Source organism: Anopheles merus, chromosome 3R (genome assembly GCF_017562075.2).
Source record: "Anopheles merus strain MAF chromosome 3R, AmerM5.1, whole genome shotgun sequence".
In the NCBI taxonomy this organism is placed as follows: Eukaryota; Metazoa; Arthropoda; class Insecta; order Diptera; family Culicidae; genus Anopheles; species Anopheles merus.
In genome coordinates, this window is record NC_054084.1 from 171,208 (window position 1) to 192,754 (window position 21,547).

The following is a 21,547-nucleotide window of genomic DNA, read 5'->3' on the forward strand; positions in this document are numbered from 1 at the left end:
TAATACTATTAGCCATATCTGTTAGCCCTGTTAGCATTTCTGAAACGCAGCCATGTGCGTTATGGTGCGTCAGCATCGTCGTACATCGCCGTAGAAGTTGCACGTACATTTTGTCGCCGTCCGTTCATTAACTGTCGGCAAGATAATTGAATACTAGTGGTGTGGCTCGTGACAATTGAGCCTTTTTCTGTATCTTTCTATTGCTCGTTTTAAAGTTGATGAGTCATTCCTGCGCGCTTGTTACGCGGGAATGGGAATTTTACTTTATGTCTTTGTTTACAGTAGTTGGAATCGTGTAAACATTTTTTTTTGTACGAAGTGTGACGCAGTATTTGCATGCCATGAGCAGAGGAAAAAAGTTCAAAGGGAACATGGTACGAATCATTCGCGACAGTCGCTACAAAACCTACGAGATGCACCAACACCAACAACTTCTTCTTCTTTTGGCTCAACAACCGTTGCCGGTCAAGGCCTGCCTGTACCACACTACTTGTGGTTTTGGCTTTCAGTGACTTATTGACCTCCCATATTGTCCGCAGGATAGTCAGTCCTGTCATACGTAAGCACGGTCCATTTGGGGCTTGAACCCATGACGGGCATGTTGTTAAGTCGTACGAGTTGACGACTGTATTGAGAGACCGGCTCAACAACATACAGACACACCAACAACTACAGCATGGTATTTTTCCATCCTGGAATGTCATTGTCATTCGATTGGATACGTCGTTTGGATACGTTCGTTTGGATACGTTGTCATGCAAAGTAGTTTGTCAAATAATTGCATAATAGTTGCACGAGTGCGGGTATCAATGTGGAAAGGTTACAGCAAAAGAATGGAATGGAATGTTGACGTATGTGCAAAAGCAAAACGTTTTCTCAAAACGGAAGAGAGTGATGACAGAACGATTCGTTCGCTGTGAGTACTTAAACAATTAGATAAAAACAATTCGAAATGCTTTTGCATGATAATTTGCTTCTGAAAGACAATTTAAGATGTTGTAACGGTATTTATATAAAATATCATACATTCACAATGTGAAATATACGCCTGTAATTGAATTACTACTATGCAATTTCAATTCCAACTCAACCCAAACAATTCCAAGGTATTTATATAAAATATCATACGTTTACAATGTAAAATATGCGCCTGTAATTGAATTACTAATTTGCAATTTTAATTCCAACTCAACCCAAAGAACCGTCATAAGCCTTTCAATACAATTTGATAAAATAATTCAAAATATGTTGCAAACCGTTTCGGAATCACAATAAATCGTAAAAGGACACACACATACATTACGCAATTAAACATCAATGTGTAACACAAAGAGGCACCAGCTAGGAGAAAGAAGAGCGTGCCATTCCATTCGAGAAACCCGATCACCACCATCAAGAACCGAATAACAACAGACGAAACATGCACGCATAACAAACGTCTAGCACGAGCCAACTAGCATCGCGCGGTACTTCACATCGGTCTGATTGATTGCTCACGTTCGTCCTAGGGGAGAGGACCACACGCCATTCCGTCGTAGATCGTGCTGGAACGTGCCATTTTGCTTATCATTTTGCTTATTTGCTGAGTGAGCGAACCTTTTTTTGCTCCCTTTGTACTGTGTTCAATTTTGCATCGAGCGCTGAGCACAAACACACACAAACATACAATGAGTTGCATTTGATCGAAATTTGCTCTTTGTGTTCGTTACACTCTCACTACCCATTCCAACGTTCTGCGGTTGCATAAATCGGTTATGCACCGGCATTCACGTGTCCGCCACTCGGCAAGCTAGCATTTCGTCTTTCCGTTCATTTGGGCGGAAACCCCGACAAAGAAATAGACAGGAAATAATTAAACACGAGCGTTAAGCATAAGTTAACCTCCCCTCCCCGCCTTGAATTTGAATTCGAGGATTCCTCACCCCAATCGATGTAGAATGAGGAGCAAAATCGATAGAGTGGTTTATCACGCAACAAACAAAAGCTGGGGACTGGGAGCGAAAGCAAAATTTCATGGACTTATGTCACACAATGTTTCACTACACGGGCACTACTGCATATTCAGTGGCGTACTTGACCAGTTTGCAAAATCCGTGTCCTATCACGTCCTATCATAATACACCCTCGAGAGCACAAGGCAACGCGGGCACAGCATCGCTAATGCTAATGTTTTAGAACTAGGATGGATTTTTGTACTGTCCCTCAAACAAAAAATGCTTTAAGAGGGCTTTGTACCCGAGGACACTACACCGGAACTAAAGTGCATAGAAGTCATTCAAGCCATTCAAGTTAAGAAACGTCGTAAACCATAAAGCAAAATGAAAAATAAACAGGATTTATGTCTTCGGTAAAAGCGAGATCGCCTTTCTTTCGAAGAAAGCGTTTTTATAAGGGTCCTCTCGATTGATGTCCTTAATATCCACTTAGACTATAGGTAAAGCAGCAAGCAGGTCATTAGTGGAGCAGCTGCTTTTATGTGGCATGGTGTAATGGCATTATAAGTTTTGTGGTGTGATGATTACAACTATTGAACGGGCTTTGAAACTGAAATGGCAAACAATAATTGTATTTATAACCGTCCCAGCGCGATTTTACGTATCTTTTTAATGGTAAAGGTGTGTCTTTTCAATGGTGAAGGTGTGGTTGAACTATTCCATGAACTTGAAAAAGCATAACTTAGGGAAGCTAGAGCAGCTGTTGCCATGTGACAACGAAACATAAGCAAGCAAATATTTAAGATGCAATATTTAAGCCGGAAAGACAAATTAAAAGTGGCACCTCAGTATTGCTATATAACATTCCGTTCTGTATAAATATTGAACTCTACACACTGCAACCGAAAACCTATGACTAAAGCGGTGCTCTGGAACCAATCGAACGAGAGAAACAAACACGACTCTGTTCGATAGGTGCTCTGTCAGCAGTTCGATGTCTTATAGACCTGTCATGATGCACTGCAATACGCCTATCTTTTCATCTCGAAAATGAAGCATTTTCATAGTTTAAATGAATATCCATTTGCAAAGGGAAGATTCAATAAATAATTTACTAGTTATACACATCAAAAATAATATAAAAATCATTCAAATTTAAAATTAAAAAATGTAAACAAACGTCCATGCCAAAACACATACAGTGCATACACATGCATAATGTACACGTAATAGTTTTAAACGTTACAAACCTGTATATTTCATGTTATAATTGATTGTGAAGCATTAAAATCGTTATTGATAGCTATTTTAAATGTTTTAGACGCAATTTAAAGAATAAAAAGAGACAAACTACGAAAACAAACTTGAAAATGTCCCAAATTGAATTCTATCTACTGTAGCTGTGAAGCGTTTGACAGCCAAGATACTCACCGTTGATGTCAATCCGTCGCTTGGTAGTGTGTTCAGTGTCTCGCGGATAGAAAGACAAACACTGGAGCCCCTGTACCTTCGACCAGCCCCAAATATTTCATTTCATTTCATTTCATTTATTTAATACAATATCTGCCATCAAGGCTAAATATAATGGACTTAAAACTAATTAAATACTAACAAAAAAACAAAATGATTCATGAAAAACTAAGCCTAACTAACCTAGTCTTGACCTAGCAAAAAAGAAAAGAAAAAAACAAGGGTAGAGCGTAGAGACTATCATAAACTTAACAAAAAAAAAAGAGAGTAATAGAAAACTAAGGAGAATAATTAAAGGGAATTAGAAGAAAAAATACGGTTACGGAAAGAGTTAAGAGAGGAGTCGAAATCAAAGAGATAGTAAAAGTGGTTAAACAATCTGAAACAGGACAGAAGAGGGTCATTGAAAGTATAAAGAGTATGACGTGTTTCAATTGACAGAGGATCACGTGGACGAAGAGAACGAGAGGGAACATACAGCGAGATGGACGAGAGTAAATCAGGAGCATCAGTAGCAGAAAGTAATAAGCCACCAATAAAACAAGCCTGAAACACTTGGCGGCGGAAGCTTAAAGAGTGAAGATTGAATAACTGCAATCGCGTTTCATAGGGAGGTAGTGAGGCAGCACCGAACAAACGACGAAAAGCAATCCTGGTAAAGAGGCGCTGAATGCTTTCAATTCTCGAACAGCCATCAATAGTGGGAGGATTCCAGATGATACTAGCATATTCAAGAATAGGCCTTACCAAAGCACAATAAAGGATTCTTAGGATGCTTTGATCTCTAAAAATAGAGGTAAAACTCTATTTTACTCTCTAAACGTAAGATAAACCCAAGGGTTCGGTTTGCTTTTAGTAGCACCTCATCAAGCTGCAGTTTAAAGTTAAGACGACAGTCAAGTATAATACCAAGGTCACGGATGGACATAACACGAGAGAGGGAAGCGCTAGAGAGAGTATAGTTAAATAAAACAGGAGAAAGAGAGTGAGAGAAAGAAATAACAGAACATGTTTCGGGACACAGGCGAAGTAAATTGGATGAACACCAATGAACAAATGCATTGAGGTAATGCTGAAGTCTCAGACAATCAGAAGAAGAAGACACAGGTAAAAAGATTTTGATATCATCCGCATAAAGAAGATGACCATCAGGAGGTAAAACATTACAAACATCATTGATGAACAAAGAAAACAGAAGTGGACTAAGCACACAACCCTGAGGGACACCTGACGTACAAAAAAACTCCTCAGATAAGTACGACCCGGTTTTAACCCTGCATGATCGATTACTTAAATATGAGGACAGCCAGCTAATAATGCCATCACCAAAACCAAGTTTAGACAATTTAGCTAATAATAAAGAGTGAGGTAAACTATCAAAAGCAGCATGAAAGTCGGTGTATATTGCATCAAGTTGGGTACCGGCCTCAAAAGATCTAAAAATATTGGAAACAAAAGACATGAGATTAGTTGAAGTAGACCTACCAGGCATAAACCCATGCTGTTTAGGGCTAATAGCAGAACTACAACTATGAAGTATGGTTGGAAGGATACATAGCTCAAAAGTTTTGGCTGAGGCGCATGTTTGGGTTATCCCACGATAATTAGAAACAATGCTACGGCAGCCCTTTTTGTGTACCGGAAAAAGCCAACAGGATTTCCAAAGAGCAGGAAAAACCCCAAGAGAAAGTGAAAGGTTGAAAATTTTAGCAAGGTGTGGAGCAAGCACGTCCTTACAGTTTATTAAAACAGAGGCAGGAATGCCATCTGGACCAGGAGTAAAAGAACGTTTCAACCCAAATAACACCTGTACAACTGTTTCAGAACTAACCGAAATATCGGAGAGATTAATTAAGTTCTCTGGCGTGTAGAGAAGCCCACCCACAAAAAGGTTAGAGTCACTAACCGGTGGCTCAAACATTTGGGAAAAATGTGCAGAGAATAGCTCACAGATCTCAACAGGCGTAGAGGCAGTTCGAGAATCAAGTACCATTTCATTAGGTAACGTATTGCACCCTCTTCGTATTCTAACAAATTGCCAGAAGGATGCTGGATCAGAACGGAAACGCGATTGCAGTCTACTCGAATAGGCCTCAAAACGAGCCCTGTTGTATAGTCGATGCGCAGAGGCAGCGTACTTAAATAAACGAAAGTTGAATGCAGATCGGTTCAGACGATACCTGCTAAGATATTTCATTCTATCCTTTTTCAGGTTGCGAAGAGTACGATTGGACCAGGGAGGATTAGGAGGGGAACGAAAAATAGGTGTACATGAAAGGAGTGCAGAGGTTAACAAAGCATTAAACGATTGGACAGCCTCGTCGACCGATGTACATTGATAAAAAAAAGACCAGTCGGAACGAGATAGAATAAATATTAACAGAACAACGTTCTGCCATCTTGTTAAGGAGCATCGTCGACTGTCTTTAGGCGATTCTCAAATTTACTGTTTAAAAGAACTTGCAAAATAACATTTGTAACGGGAATGGTTGGATTTTTCTTTCATCAACCTAATGGCGTGGATGGCTTATCAAATAAAAGGGTTAACATGGCTTGACAATTTTCTTTATATTCGTTTTGACCCCTACACGGAGATGAAAACAAACATACAACAAAGTTCCTCAATATGTCCCCCTAAAATCCCCTTGTTGGACAATTTTACAACTATTGCTCGTATTGTGCATCCATAGGGACGAGCAAACACGAAAGATGAACATTGTTCAATAATCCCACTTTCACTACTGGTTGGCTTATTTATTCGGCAATCCTTTTTACAAACAAACCATCCTCCTCTCCGAATTGTATATGTCTTGTTTCAGTAGTACGACATTTATTTTCAGCGTAAACACCTGCTCGGACGAAGCCCAAAAGTCGAGTCAACCTCGGGTAATAATGATAGCTAAACGGATAAATAAATCTCCCCTTCTTTTTGAGTTTTGTGTGTGTTTTCCGTACCCTTTCGGTCTCTGTCGGCTCTTCTATAGGACACAATGCGATACAGATTATGATTATTATTTAAGCTTTTATTTTGTGAAGGATTACAATATAGTCAACGAACATGAGTGGTCCAACCAGATATCCTGGCGCATTAGTACATCCACATTTTCTCCATTGGTTGGAACCCCGACAGTGGCAGAAGCGTAAACTCACGCAAAGAATACCATGAAATTACCAAACTTCTTGACAGCTTCTGGGCCCGATAATTTGTCGATAATCCATCCCTGCGCCCACCGACCAAGCACGAAACAATCGTTTTAATGAAGTAAATCTTCCGACACTTTCTCTCTCTCTCAATGGTGCGTGTCCTCCCAAATCTAACCGTATTAACGTTTCCAAACAGTTCAGCCCCGTGGTGGTATTGTGTTTTTTTCTTTGTTTGGCTCTTCTTCCCCACACCGTCCCTCCTTGGCGCACGCTTTCCGCAACTGAAAATGCGACCGGCCAGCCAACGGTTAGCCAATATCCGTATATTACTAATTACTTCATTTTTCACCCGAAACCTAATAAAACTCTTTGATCGGTTTGATGGTAGGCCAACTGAGGGACAGGAGAGTTTGGCGGGTCATTACGGTGTGAGCGTTCATGTTGACGACCATCAACCACCACAATAAAAGTAGGTATATATGTGCAAGCTTTCAGCCACCACGAACGCGCTCGCCAATTGGCAGCTGTGTTGGTGTGTATCTTTGCTACAATCCACTGTGCTTGCTGAAATTTCGTGGTGTCTGTGAACGCTTAGTGAACCATCTACACATTTATTTTATTTATTATATTTTTAGTATGACGGCTTTTTACTAGCCCTATTGTTAACACTTCTTGTGCTAACGGGTAACATAATTCTCAAGGTATTTCCCCCCTGTTGTTTTGCCTTATACCGGACATACACGGTTGTATTATTATAAAAACTATACTGTTGTTTGCTTGGTGATGGTGAGGTTGTTGATACAGTGATCTTCTTGTCTGGAAATCGTTTGGTTTCTGGTGTGTTTTGTCTTTTGTAGCGATGTGTGGTTGTTCAGGTCTATTGCTGCGACTATGGAGTTGGCTTCCTTCGAAGGCTATGGTGTTATGTCTAGTGGCAGGTCGGCAGTAACGCGTCGAATTTATTTGGCGCCACCTCTTTGCCTTTTGCTCATTTGGACGCATTATTTCCAGATTTAGTCATTGCCTGGCTGCTCCTGAAACGAAACATATTGTATCAAAACATTCCACTTCAAGCAAGCATTTTGCCTTCCTTTTGTGGGGATATTGATACCCTAGGTGGTTTTGAGCGACCAAGTCTGCGTTGAACTTATTTTACTAAACAGTGGCACATTAACTAAACATTTACAAAATTAACAATGTAACAACATACATGGGATGGGATGTGAGAATGGGAAAAAAGTGAAGAAAGACGGTCTAGTCCTATGACTTCCAACCATCTACACATGTTGAGGAAAATTACAGTATAAAAACTATATCACACAACCTAGAACATAGATGAACATGAGTTGTGGGACTGGCAATCTCAGCGCTCAAAACTCAATTTAAAAGAAATATTCGTCACTTTTTAATCGCTACCTATTACTGAAAAGCAGTCTCTCATCATCGCACGTCGCGTTCGGCATGTCAGTTCAAATTTTAATGTTGAGTGTGCAAAATATATAATCTGTTGTAAAAAGCCTATATAAAGAACAGCTCTTTCGCGGACCCCATAAGTTTACGCCGCGGACCATAAGTAGCCCCGAAAAAAACTATTACTATATTGTTCTCTTCTCCACGACAAAGCGCTTGAAAAATGTTTCCATGATTTTGATAGTTTTCTGTGGCAAAACATTTCCCGAACAAAAAGAAGGACCTAGTGGGGTGGAACAAACAAATAAATCTATTCAATCTAGGTTCCAAATGGCTAGGATTTTGTGTTCGACGGAAGGGTGCGGCAGCCGCGGTACACAAAATATGTCAACAGCAGTAGTCAGCACCCTCCAGTTGGGAGGGGTTGTTGTGTGCACAATACCGGGACGCAGCGGCAAACCGGGGGAGTACATCGGCGCGTCCTTGATTCACTTGCCAGAGGCTATAAATTTCACTTGCGTCAAGTCGCAAGTACGCACCCTGAAATACATTCCCAGTACTCCGGAAGAAGTGCCAAAGCAGCACCCGGTGACGCATGTTTATTACAACTCCCAGGAGCAAAAGCGTTCTGAATTCGCCAAAACCCACTGGCCAAACCCTTGTGCCGAAAATGCACCGTCTGTCTCTGTGTTCGCTCCGAAAGCAACACTGGTTTGGCAATCTAGTTCATACAGATACTACATACTTGTCTGCTGCTGTAATCCCAACCTTCACTAGTTACTTATATCGTCGCCTCTTAGGAAATTCCACCACTGCATTACCGTCATACAGTGATCGTTGCATATTGTTCAATCTCGACACCCTCGAATCTAGACGAACTAAAGCATGTGTGTCATTTATCAGCAATTTGTTACGAGGGAATATAGATGCTCCAGACTTGCTTTCCCAACTTAGTTGGTATGTTCCTTCCAGGTGTTTAAGAAATCGGACTGCTCTTGAAATACCTTTCCGCAATACAGCGTTTGGCTTCAACGACCCGTGGCTAATTTGTTTGCGCCAATTCAATGAACATTACCGCGATTTTAATTTCTAATTTTATGTTCCGGCTCTTTGTTATTCTTTCTAATTAGGTCTCTTTTATTCTTAATTTCTTTTTTCTTTTGTTTTTTTTTTTGTTTTTGTTTTTTTTTTTTTGTTTTAAATATTTTCTTCTTATCCGCTGCTTATTTTACTTTCACTATGGATTTCCATTCTCTTACATCCTTTTCTATTTCCCCTTCGTTTAGTTAAGTTACAGTTAGTTTAGTTCCAATAGGGCTAACTAGGTTTTAAGCAATTATATGTTCAACCCCGGAGGCAGACATATTGAAATTAATAAATGAAATGAAATGAAATGAAATGAAATGAAATGAAAGCAACACTGGTTTGGCAATCTAGTTCATACAGATACTACATACTTGTCTGCTGCTGTAATCCCAACCTTCCTCCATTAGCGCCACACTACGTTTGGTTGGATAATTTAATTTCAACACTAAAGCTGTTGCTGAGCTGGGCTGAAAAGTATATAACCCCAATTTCTAAACTAAATCAGCGAACAGCATGGAACGCGTCGCGTTGAAGTTGTCAGGCAGCACAGACAGATGTTATCGCATCTTTGCTTTTGACAGACCGTGGTGGTGAAAACTCATCGAAATACGATTGACATTTGTCTATCCGAAGAAGGGGATGGTGCAGGGGGTAAAAGATACTGCCTCGCGGGACATTTGCCTACGTAATTGGAGATCGTTTTCCGGCAAAATGGGCACGGCGTGTAACAAAACGGACCGGAATCTAAGCAAACTACTACTGTTTCGTTTGGTGCTATATTGCTATATTCGCTTGCACGGCGTGTAACAAAACGGACCGGAATCTAATCAAACTACTACTGTTTCGCTTGGTGCTATACTGATTACCGGATAGTTAGAGGCAGACACTTGTCAAAATGATTTTTTTATTATATCGAATTACGACCTCATTACATAAATAAAAAATGTGAAAAATCAATACAAAACCCAACAAAAATTATTTGAAGCCCTCAACTCGATATTCCAGGAAACTCAAACTTGATACAGACACACTCCTATCACTTTCCCATTCGGTGTAATGGAGATCTTTCCGGTGGAGCGTGTAATCGGTGGCCCGCACAGTGACAGTGAGTGGAAAATAAATTGAAATTAATATTGGAAAAATAAATCCTCCCTCTCCGCTTTCTAAGTCAAATGCAGCACAATCCATCAGCTGTCTCATTTCGGCTTCTTCTCTCTCAATGGAGCAACAATTTTTTAAGCGCTCTAGCTTTTGTCCTGTGTTGGGTGAAAGTGCTTGTTAAAATTAGACGATTAGACATGATGATCCGTCGGTTTATATATATGAAATAAATAAATAAATAAATAAATAAATAAAATCGTTACTGGGATACGATCTTTCAGCAGATAATCTATCATTTTGAAGTCATCGCTTTGACGGCCAACACTATGCACTTGTAGTGGGGTCTACTTTTCTATCTAGAAAACAATTCCTCAAGTTTAATTTTAAAGAATAACATCCTTATTTTGACTCAAATTCGCAGCTTCTTTGCTGTTTGAGAGTTGGCTGGGGCAGTTGGACATTAGCGACACTGGCATTGAGGAACAGGAAACGCACGAGACATATCTTAAGGAAATAGGATTTTAGGCAGCATGATTTTAGTAGCAAACGAAAGATAAAGTTCTCGTTTGCTCATTAAGCCATGTGTCAAAGTGTACGGAAATCGATTAATCCCAAATTCAGATAAACAGATGAAAGCAGATTAACCTGGTTTTCGTGGAGAGGCGGCTTTTAACTCTAAACGGCAGCGGAATCAATTAGTAATTATTGGCTTATGTTTTCCGAAATTTAAAATAAGTCAATCAATCGAGAGTGAAGGGAGGAATAAGAAAATAAGTACGCGATTCCTCATTTTGGCAAGTAATCCTTGGCAGAAAAAACATGATTCAATCAACGAGCTAAGAGCGAAACGGCTAATAGCCACAAATACGCTTGGTTCATCATGCTTTGCGCGTTGATGTTGATGCCGTGTTCGGTATTTTGCACGATAATGTTTCTCCCAGCCTTTTCCCAGACGAGCGAATGCCGACGATTGAAATTAATGGGATAAATTCTGCACATAATTAGTAAATTTATCTCGCTCCCTATTTGGCCGGCTACCAACAACGGCATATAGAGGCCGTGCTATATCGCTGTTGTTGGTTTTTATTTTCGTTCCTTTCGGGTTGTTTTGGGCTGTTCTAAAATGCTGTCGGACGCTTTTTTATCCCAGCGCATCATAGTCCTACCAAGCCAATCCACTTTGTATATGCGCTGTCATTTTAAGCTGGCTCAAACGGGAATTGAGATATTAGTTAAGCAATTCCTCCACAATAAAATGGGAGTTTCGTGGAAGGGTGCGAATGGTAATGCGCACGCGGTTGCCGAGGAAAATTAATTAAAATCGCAAATTATTTTATCCAGATACAATTTTCTCAAATTGCAGCACGATTGAGTATTCGAGGAGGAGCTTTTGTCCGTTATGTACCTTTGCAAAAATAGTTGAAACAGTGCACAGGCGGTAATAAAAACTTTCATAAATCCGAATTCATCGGAATGTTCACGTAATAAGCTGCATTTTAACATTTAAAAAGTCATCAAAAATGAGCAGCAAAATCTAAATTTCTTTTTGCTCAAGATAAACTGTGATTGAAAAGCAATAAAAAACACAAATCGTGTCCACGGGCAATAATCCATCCCCATCAAAACCGTTCATTAAACGATCCCACATATCTTGTACAATTCGTTTGTGGTACATTCCAATCCGCTGATTTACACACGGTGCGCGGGAGCCCTTGGAAGCAAGTAAAAGAGAGTTGCCTTTATAATATGAAGGGAAAGTTTGATTACTCCCTTCCCACACCTTGTCTTACGTAATTGAGCGTTCGTGCTTCGGAGAGTCTCATATTCGAGCCTTCCACCACTTTATAGTCGCTTACATGCCACTGGCATCTCAACAACGATGAGGCATGGTCCTGGCAGTAATCGTGCTGCGATTGAGTAAAGCCACCGCGCGAGGCAGAAGCGTTCGGCCAGTTCAATGCACATACAGCATAGGCAGTAGCGGATTAAGCACTACGCATACTATGCGACTGCGTGGGGCCCCGTGATTTGGAGGGGCCCAGAACATGGAATTACCCCCCACTCACAAGTAAATTGCTAATCAATCTGGTTGAGAATATTTGATATAACCCCCTGCGTTTGAAACTGGCATACATTCGTGTGACCGCTTAGGACCTCCACACGGTTTAAACCGCCACTGAACATTGGGGGCTCATTTCATTAGGAGCTCCCATGAATATGGTGCGTGCCGTTGCAAAGCATTGTTTTTAAAAGCAACATTAACTTGGACGCATTCATAGAAAATTTCAAACCACTCATGAACCTCATGAACTTTTGATCATGAACCTCAAATATCGAGGCCACTTAATTCATCCTTGAAGTGGTGTTGGTCTTAGCGATCCTTAACGGATTTTTGTCTGACTTCATCGGTCGCTACGGGGTGGAGAAACATTAATCTTCTTACTTAATTGTCAATGGTCACTGGATCCGAGCGTATTTGAGTGCGCAACACATTTTTCTCGTGCGGTGGACTTGCATTTTGCCACGCTTGAGGTTGCCTGCGTTACATGATCATCGTCTTCAATGGGACTTCTTATCTGACTTCTGACTATTTGAGAGGGCTGGATACATACACATTGGGGGGTTCGAATGCACTTTGGTTCTTGGAAGCTATAAATTTAACTGTTACTTCCATGGTATCTGAACGTCTGTGTGGTTTTTTTGTCGCTTCTCCCTTTTCCTTTACATTACACCATATACACACAGACGTACTGAAGCATTTTTTGCATGGTGAATTCTGCACTACACTTTTCTACATCCTCCGTTTGTGTGCCATTTCGCATGGTTTGGCTATGTTGGACCTATGTTATGTCCAATGCAAGTTTGATGCTGGCGCCGGTAGGAGTAATACGCGTCTGGACTCGTGCAAAATTTATAAGGTCTTAAAAGTTTAATAATTTGTTACTAACGTCGATAGCTAATGAGCACATGAAATATACACACACATTCACAGAAGAGTACGGTTGAAAATTTGGAATGAGGGAGCTGCTGGGATGAAAATTACATCCCAGACTAATTCTTAAGCCTCATATAATTAATTTTATAATATGGCTAAAACTCTCCCCAGAATGAATGGATCGCGTTATGCATTTTTATGATGTATTCATACTGGATATGTGGCTTTAATATATGTGGGAATTTGGGTTCCCAATTCAAGTACCTTTAGTGACTGAAAAATCCGCTTACAGACAATCATACATCATGCAGCCTAAACGCTTATTGACTTGATACCACTCAGACGTTGACAATAACAAATATTTTCCTAGCAATAGAATTCCCCATAACAACTTCAAAAGCGGCTTTTACTTGCCACAGGCAAACACAAGGATGAAGTTCACGTGCTACACTACTTATTCGGTCTTTTAAAGCCCGATTAGTACCACATTAAAGCAACACAATTTGAATACGCAACACAGCCGTACGTAAAACGAACTCCACTTCCCGGCACAGGAAGTTGTTGAAACTTTCGTACGGAGTTTTCTTTACCCCAAGCGCTTAGAGTGCAAAAGAAATGAAACTGTCTGCCAACTTCCCAACACACGCCATAAACGAAGACAGACAACCGACCGAACAAAGTGTCTAAACAGACCTTAAACACCTTGGTTGCACGCTTTGCGATTTCCGGATCGGAAACACATTCGATCCAATCGCCCAAAACGGTGACCGAAGTTTGATTTTGGACGAAATTTGGGACCTGATCGTGGAGTATCCAGACTCCTTGTCCATTGCCATTTCTCCGGTAAGATAAGATTGGACATACAACATTCGGGGAATTGGATCCGGTCGGACACATGACTTGTTCACTTTCACTGCCAATAACACCATCTTCTAGGTGTCTAAGGGAGGGGGAGAGCGCCAATGGATTATGTTGGATTGGGGTGACGTTTTTGGGGATAGCCTCTAGTCTTGTTCATTTGAGAGACGTATAAGGATTGTCATAAAGCTATCTAAGAACGCAGTATGTTGTGAAATCGGCCAGAGGTGACGAAACGTATTAATTGCTTGTTCGATACCAAACAACGAAAACATAAATCGAAACAAACACATCTGATGTTGCTATCTTGGGTCCACAAAAGCAAACACCAAATTAGGATGGGACTGCTGTTGCAGCATCATTCCATAAAAATGTCTACATTCACCAACATTTGCACCGGGTGCAGTTTCGTACCATGTGCCATAGACAATGTGCCTTCTTCTGTTTCACGAGGAATCGCATTTATCGGACATTGAACTCATACACCTCAACAAAACGATAACACACTCCGCATATCAAAATACAGAAGGAAAGAGGAAGAGAAGGAGAACGCTCTTCTGTTGCATGCGCCTGTGTTAAAATATTCGTCCTGGCCATTAAACCAATTACTTTATTTTTCCTTTGCACCATCTGCAGCGGATCTGTGTGTGTGTGTGTGTGTGTGTGTGTGTGTGTGTGTGTGTGTGTGTGTGTGTGTGTGTGTGTGTGTGTGTGTGTGTGTGTGTGTGTGTGTGTGTTTGTATGTGTGGAGTGGTTTGAGTGGAGTAGTTTGAGTGGAGCCATTTTTAAATTCTTTTTCTTCAACGTCGTTGTATTATCGGGGGCATTCATTGCATTCATCGTTTGCCGTCAGATCCGCGTACAGCATGTCAAAATGTGGCGGAAAAGGGATAGTTTACAAGGAAAGCTCCAGGTGTTAATGGTGCAGGCCACGATTTCTTCTATGTTTGTGAGTGTGTGGTTTGTTTGTTTTTTTTGGCGAAAGTGTTCAGTTACAAAACATACCAAGCCCGAGTGAATCCTTTGTTCATGGAGTTTTGAAAAGTCTTTCGTGGGTTGGTTAGCATGTATCTTATTTTATAATCCTTCCACCATGTGACTGAACGACATATAGCAGACATAGTTTTTATGAGCAAATTTATTGCCCGAGACATAAATTCTAACATCAACTCGAAATCCTTTTTATTGTCTGGACAAGTTTTTTTAGACGATATTCACATTGATACACCATACATTCTGAATAAAAAATCCATTTGAACCAAATATTTTTGTGTAAATATTGTTAGCAAAAGATAAATATGTTCTCATCTTCTTTGATAATGTGGAAGTATGCAAGGCAACAATTGTCGCTTAGGATTGGAACATGATTTATATAATATTCAGATATATTTTCGATGGTATTTGCGGTTCAAATATCTTAGAAATCGGAGAGCCTGTTGTGTTTGAGTAAAAATGATTATTCCCCCAAAATTCATCGAAAAAGTCCTACAACTTAACACAAAGTCCAACTCGTAAAAAAATATTTTTGTTCATTACCATTTCTCATCTAAAAAAACACTTTGGCACCGCGATACACCGTATATTCTTTAGAGAAGCACAAGAATACGATGATGATGGCACAAAATTACATACGAACACGCACCTTGAAACTGTCCCTCACCTCCCCTTGAGCACTCGGCCGGTCGGTAAGCTTCCACTGAGCATCCCATCTGTGCAACAGAGCAAAAAGCAAGCCAATGGTATTCGCTTCTCTCTGCTACCTTCCCGGTTCCCGACTCCAAATCGCTAGAATCATGGTCTCGGTTTGTTGGTCTCGCATTCCATACTCCAAATGAACATACACACAAACACAAAATCCATGATTCTCAGCATGATGGATTTTTGGAGCCCCCAAAGCGAGCAAATTTCTGAACACAGCTGAGTCGAAACCAGCTAGTTTGACCAGTTTCGTCCTGCCAATTTTTACAACCGTTGAGGTTTTCTTTTCGTGTTTGCAATTTTTGGTTCTGATAAATATTCTGCAACATAATACGATAATTTGGAGAATGGTGACCGCGATGCTGGATCCAAAAAAACCGGTCAGACCGGGTCCGAGGCGCTGCTGGAAAGTGCAGAATCTTTTAAAGAATGGCGCGTAATGATTATTCCTGGACCTTTTTCCCGGAATCTTCAAATTCTCGCAATGAAGCAAGAAACAGATCTGAAAGACGTCAGATAGTCAGATCATCAGAAAACCATTCTAGAAATCCCATTTACAAATAAAAAAAAACAATTTCTATTTGCGACGTAAAGTTGAAACCGCAACGGGACTAGTATTTTCCCAAACGTGCGTATGATTTTCAGTTTCGGTATGTGTTTGTGGGTGAAAAGCCATAGGCTATAGCTGGTTCCCGAATACATTTGGCAATTATCTGTAGCAAATATGCTTATCGTGATAAGATTTTTCTCGACATTTTTTCAGTTCCACTCGACGAAGTAGGTTTTAACCAGGAGTTAATTTGCCGAAGCATAGAAAAAAAACCATGTGTTGCGTATTGGCTGTTGACTGTCATGAGTTTTCAAGTTAAAGGCCTACACACTGTATTAGGAAACCTATTTTTTACCATTTTCAATAAACTTTTTTGAAAAAAAGTTAAAAGAACATATTTGCGCATATACAATTTTGTTAATAATTGTGTATGAACATGTTACACGTATTTCATGCATTAACATAAAAGTGTTTCTTTGTTCATTATCAGTCGTGCTTTGTTTGATAAATTATATCCATACAAAAAAATCCGAAAGCGCTATCATACACAATTATTACCCAGCGACATCATGGGCTCGACCGCGGCGGGAGCAATGATCGACCCAAGATGACACGGACGTGGAAGTCTTTCTCTATTCAAATAAACTGCCCAAACAAAGATGAGAAGAGACGTTGCGTTCCACTTAGGTTCAAGAAAGCAAAAGCATTCATTGACCCGGCGAGCAGGTTTTTTGCCGGCAATTTCCTTCAACTGTACAGCGCGCGCTCGCTAGCTCGGCAGTTCGCAATTTGCAGTTCTTTCCATCTTTTACATAACGCTTCCCACCATTCTCGCAATCTCATTCTGTTCCCTGTCTACACTGTTGGACGCTTGGTAGTCATTTTACGTTGTATTTTTGCCATTCCATTTATTATTATTTTGAAATACTCGTCGTGAACGCGAGAGAATGGCACACAACACGATTCTTTGCTCCCGCCTGCCGTCGAGGTGACAACAAATCCACATGGAGGAAGGTGGTTCGATTTTTCACACCCTCCATGGTCGGACGCTGATGCGGCCTTTTCACCTCAAACAATCCACTCTCCTCTCCAATGTCGATAACAATTTCACCATAGAACGGATAACTTCGGATGTACGCTCGTAAATGTCCATACGGGATCCGCTGATGCCTTTTCCGGTGCGCGAACAGAACGCTGCTCCCATTTGCTGTTGGTGGTGGTGTGTACTGGTGTTAATATTTTATGTTTTCCTTTGTGCCGCTTTTGTTTTGCGTACACGTTGGTGAGATGGGTGGTTAGGCGGGCCTCCATACGTTATGGAGCGTACCGTACCGTTTCTTTTTGTATGTAGAGTATGAGCCTGGTACGTGTGGAGGCCCTGTTGTATGCCAATATACTTTTTCGTTTATTTATCGCATACTTAATTATATTTTTACTTGCATTTGTATTGAAAGCATAAAATATGGACATTTACAAAGGGAAGAAACTTTGTTTACAATTTTCGCATTAAAAACAAAACAATATTTGATGGTACGGTATGCGAGGTCGCGAGGGTCTGTCAGCTTGATGGAAAGCCAAAATTGACTCAGTTGAAAAATACTATACGTGTGAAGAGCCAGTAAGGGGGATGTTGAGAGTTAAGAACGCATATGCTTTTCACTAATGCACGAGTAGCGCACAGTTAACAGCGTCTGGCGTTCGGTGTATGCGATTCTGAACGCAATACGTCTCGTCTAGGAGATTCGATTTAAAGAGGATGTTTAGCTTTTTCAAGCACAATACTGCTCACAGTTCGTGGAAATTTTTTAAGGTTAAAAGCACCATATTGAATGTGCATTATGATGAGTCTTAATATGAATTTAATAAAGGAAGATAACGGAAAAGTTTGCTATCAATCGACTAAGAGATTTTTTTTAATCTTCCAAATTTCATAACCTAATATTACGATTTCTTTATTTATTACAGGATTCATAACGAATTGGCATTTCGCAACACTCCTGAGCGTCCAAAGTTAGCTATAATAATATTTTATTCATAACCCCCCTCCCCTCCCTTTCAATGCATCTCCTCAGTTAATTATTTCTAGCTGCTGGGGACAAATTCGAATTAGCAAAACACCGTATCGAACTCACCATACATCATCATCGACTCACACATACGTGTCCACCGCCCATTTTGGACCCAACAAAGAGATCCACTGCAAACGTCAAAGATAAATTACGATCATCGATTGATTTACATACCGACACACACATTCAAATTGTGTAAAACTCCTCTTTCCCTCAGCATCGCTTAGCATAGCATCGGTTTGTTGATTACAGAGAGCACTGAAATAACACCGTAGGTCAATTGAAAGTAATTGAAATACACTCTTTAGGCCGAACATTAAGATAGACACGCTACAGAGTGAACACAAATGGATGGAAAGCGATCATCCCTGCATATGTGAACAACATAATGGGGGTCTAGATGGGATGAGGCTACTATCCGCACACCGGTGCTGAAATGGTCATTTGCGGTTAGTCAAATAAAATGGCACATTACTACTCGCCGCTGCTCCCCGTATTAATTATGCTAATCGAATTGCATATCCTTGCAACCCTCGGCCGCGACGCTACATTGCGACGATATAAATACATTGATTATTGTTGCGATGAAATGTTTGCCTATATGTTCCGGAGCGTCTACCGAGGTAGGGTTTTAATTGAAATCAAATCAAGCATCATATGGTAGAAAGTGCGCTTCCGTTTTTCTCCCTGCGTTATTAAACGCAGAGCGCTGTAGAGAGAGATGTGATATGGTTGCTTTTAATGTGATTGAAACGAAATAACATTGAAAGGTAACCTAGTGGCAACATTATTATTTTGTATACATTATTGTGTCTGTTGATGGTTTAAATTGCAAGGGAAATGTTGCAATGTAGTACGAGACCGATCAATCCGCGATTTTTAACTTTACACTCAAAAAAACAAACAGCTTAAAATAAACGTGCTGTCTCTGCACACCAAAGCACAAAGGTATGGAGAGTTTGGGAATGATTTTATTTTAGACAAAGCAAAGTCCTTCTCAAATTTGACGCAAATTTTAAGGTGTGTCCAAATAATCGTCATATTTAGTCACTTCAAGTGACGAGATAATTGCTGCTATTGTAATAAAAAAAGAATTTGTCCCCGCAAAGAAAATGCACTGCGCGTGACTGACCTTAAGACATACGTTTGCGGCATGCAGTTTTTGTTTTTTTGCCCACAAACATCACTGCCAAATTGTTTCAATTATATGCTTGTTTAAAGCGACTTGTCTGATGGCGCCTGCCGTACAGAGGATGTTCATTTTCTTCCGACTATAGCCAGCGCCTCTGTGATTCTTTTTGGTTACGCACGAGCTATACTGCTACCCCTCGTTCGTCCTAAACAATAAACATCTGACACGCTCGCAAGTCACCACGCAAAACAACATCCAGCGAGGCGTTAACCGACCGTCATTCACATGTATATCGCCGGCCCGATTTAGCCCGGTTCATGACGTCTTTGCGATCATCTTTCACTCCATTCCACACAGAGATGTTTGCTTATTTACAGTATTTAACCACCACCTATCGGGTTTTTATCTTTGGCACACTTTATGCAATTTCTGCTGCTAGTAGCGGTGATGGTTAATGCCATATACCTTTGTATTTGACTATACCAAGTAACATTTGAAAAAAAAAAAAGATATCTGAACGATGAAAATATCATCGTCAGCAAAAATAGCTAGCAAACAGTTTTACGGTATACACGAGCGCTTCTTGGTTCTTGTGGAAAGCCTTGTCATGTCGGTGAAGTGAAAATGCAAATGAAAGTGTCATATGATTGCACGAAACTATCATTATCATTTTTTCCGACTAACTAAGAGAGAGCAAGGAACAGTTGTTGAATAGATACATTTGTCTTCTGCAGACAAAAATAAAGCTTCTCGGCACGTATTAGTTAGACGACGCTCTGGAAGCTATCAAACATCACATCAGACATCAGACCAAAACAATCGTTTAGAGCTATATGGAGGTGAACCGTAAGTCACTCTCGAACAAACAAGAGATATATCGTCTCAAACCTGTCGGTTTGATTCTGCCTGTGATGTGCGCACCTTTACTGTCAAAGCTACAGTAGGCAGAATTAAATCCGGGACATTTTCAAGTTTATGTACGTTTATGTTTCTGTTTCTCCATAAAATTGCGTTTAAAATATTTATTTTTTCGATAAATATTTTTTCTTAACTAACGGCATGCTTCACACTCAATCAAAATGTAAAATTTATAAAACATTTGAATTTTATTGAGTTATAAAGATCTAAAACGTATACAAATGTTATGGGTACATAATGCAAGTTTATCCACTGTATATGTTTTGTCATGGACGTTTGATTACATTTTTGATTATCAAATTTGTATGATTTCTTGATCATAATGAATGTGAATTACTAGCATTTCATTTAAACTATAATTTATTTTATTTTCCAGTACAAAATATTGATGTTTTGCCGTGGGTCATGCGCTGCATGGTCTTTAATACATTCCATAGATGACAGAGCACCTATCGACCAGAGTCGTATTTGTTTGTCTCATTCGATGACTGCCAAGGCGCCGCCTTACTTTCAGCTCAATTCAGCAAAACGCACTGCTCAGTGCGCAGCTTTCACATTTTTCAAGGAAGGTTTAAATCATACACCTGATGCATAGGCAACGAGGCGAGAAGGAGTAGCTCAGCTGCAATCGTACAGAGCTGCAACTGATTCGATGCAATTACACCGAAAACCGTTCGACGGTCATGAACTATTGGATTGGATTGTATCTTTTACACGAAAGCCCTGCACTGACGCAAACACACGTCAATGCTTTCTAAAGCCTGATGCTTCATTCCCACAGCCCAACTAACAAAATCGACATGCTTTCTCATTCTACCCAATACATCGGTAAACCTGAGAGAGCAAGAAAGCATGTCGATTTTGTCGCTTGGGAGGGGACAGATCTTTGCCCCGAGAAACACGATTTACCGCTAAACTAAGAAGATTTATGGACACATAGCAAGCATTTATCACAATTTTCACATTTATACACGGAGGAAATGGAATCTGTTTTTCAAAAGACAAGTGGAGTCTGGGCCAACAACCTCCACATTGGACTGTTTTTTTTGTTCTTCATCTTGTTCGTACATTCAGGTCAGTCAGAAGACAATGCGGCAAAGGCATCCCATCGAACATGTCGTCAACCTTGAGGGAGGCGTTTATAGTGACAAGCAGAGTGGGGAATTTATGATCGGTTAGAACCGTTTTCTATGGCTTTTCGATTTGGATGGGAACTTTTCGATTTGCATTCTATCCATCCAA

The 21,547-nt window shown here is 40.3% G+C and overlaps 1 protein-coding gene across 9 annotated transcripts in view; it reads left to right on the top strand.

Moving 5' to 3' along the window:
* The window catches only part of LOC121596904, a 58,060-nt gene that overhangs the window by 9,411 nt on the left and 27,102 nt on the right, over positions 1-21,547 (top strand). Inside the window, exon 1 of one of the 9 annotated variants that reach the window (XM_041922291.1) lies at positions 18,176-18,196. The exons of the other annotated variants lie outside the window; for them this stretch is intronic. The gene's annotated coding sequence lies outside the window, so the exon portion shown is untranslated. Of the gene's footprint in view, positions 1-18,175; positions 18,197-21,547 lie in introns of those variants that run through there. 9 annotated transcript variants of the gene reach the window in all.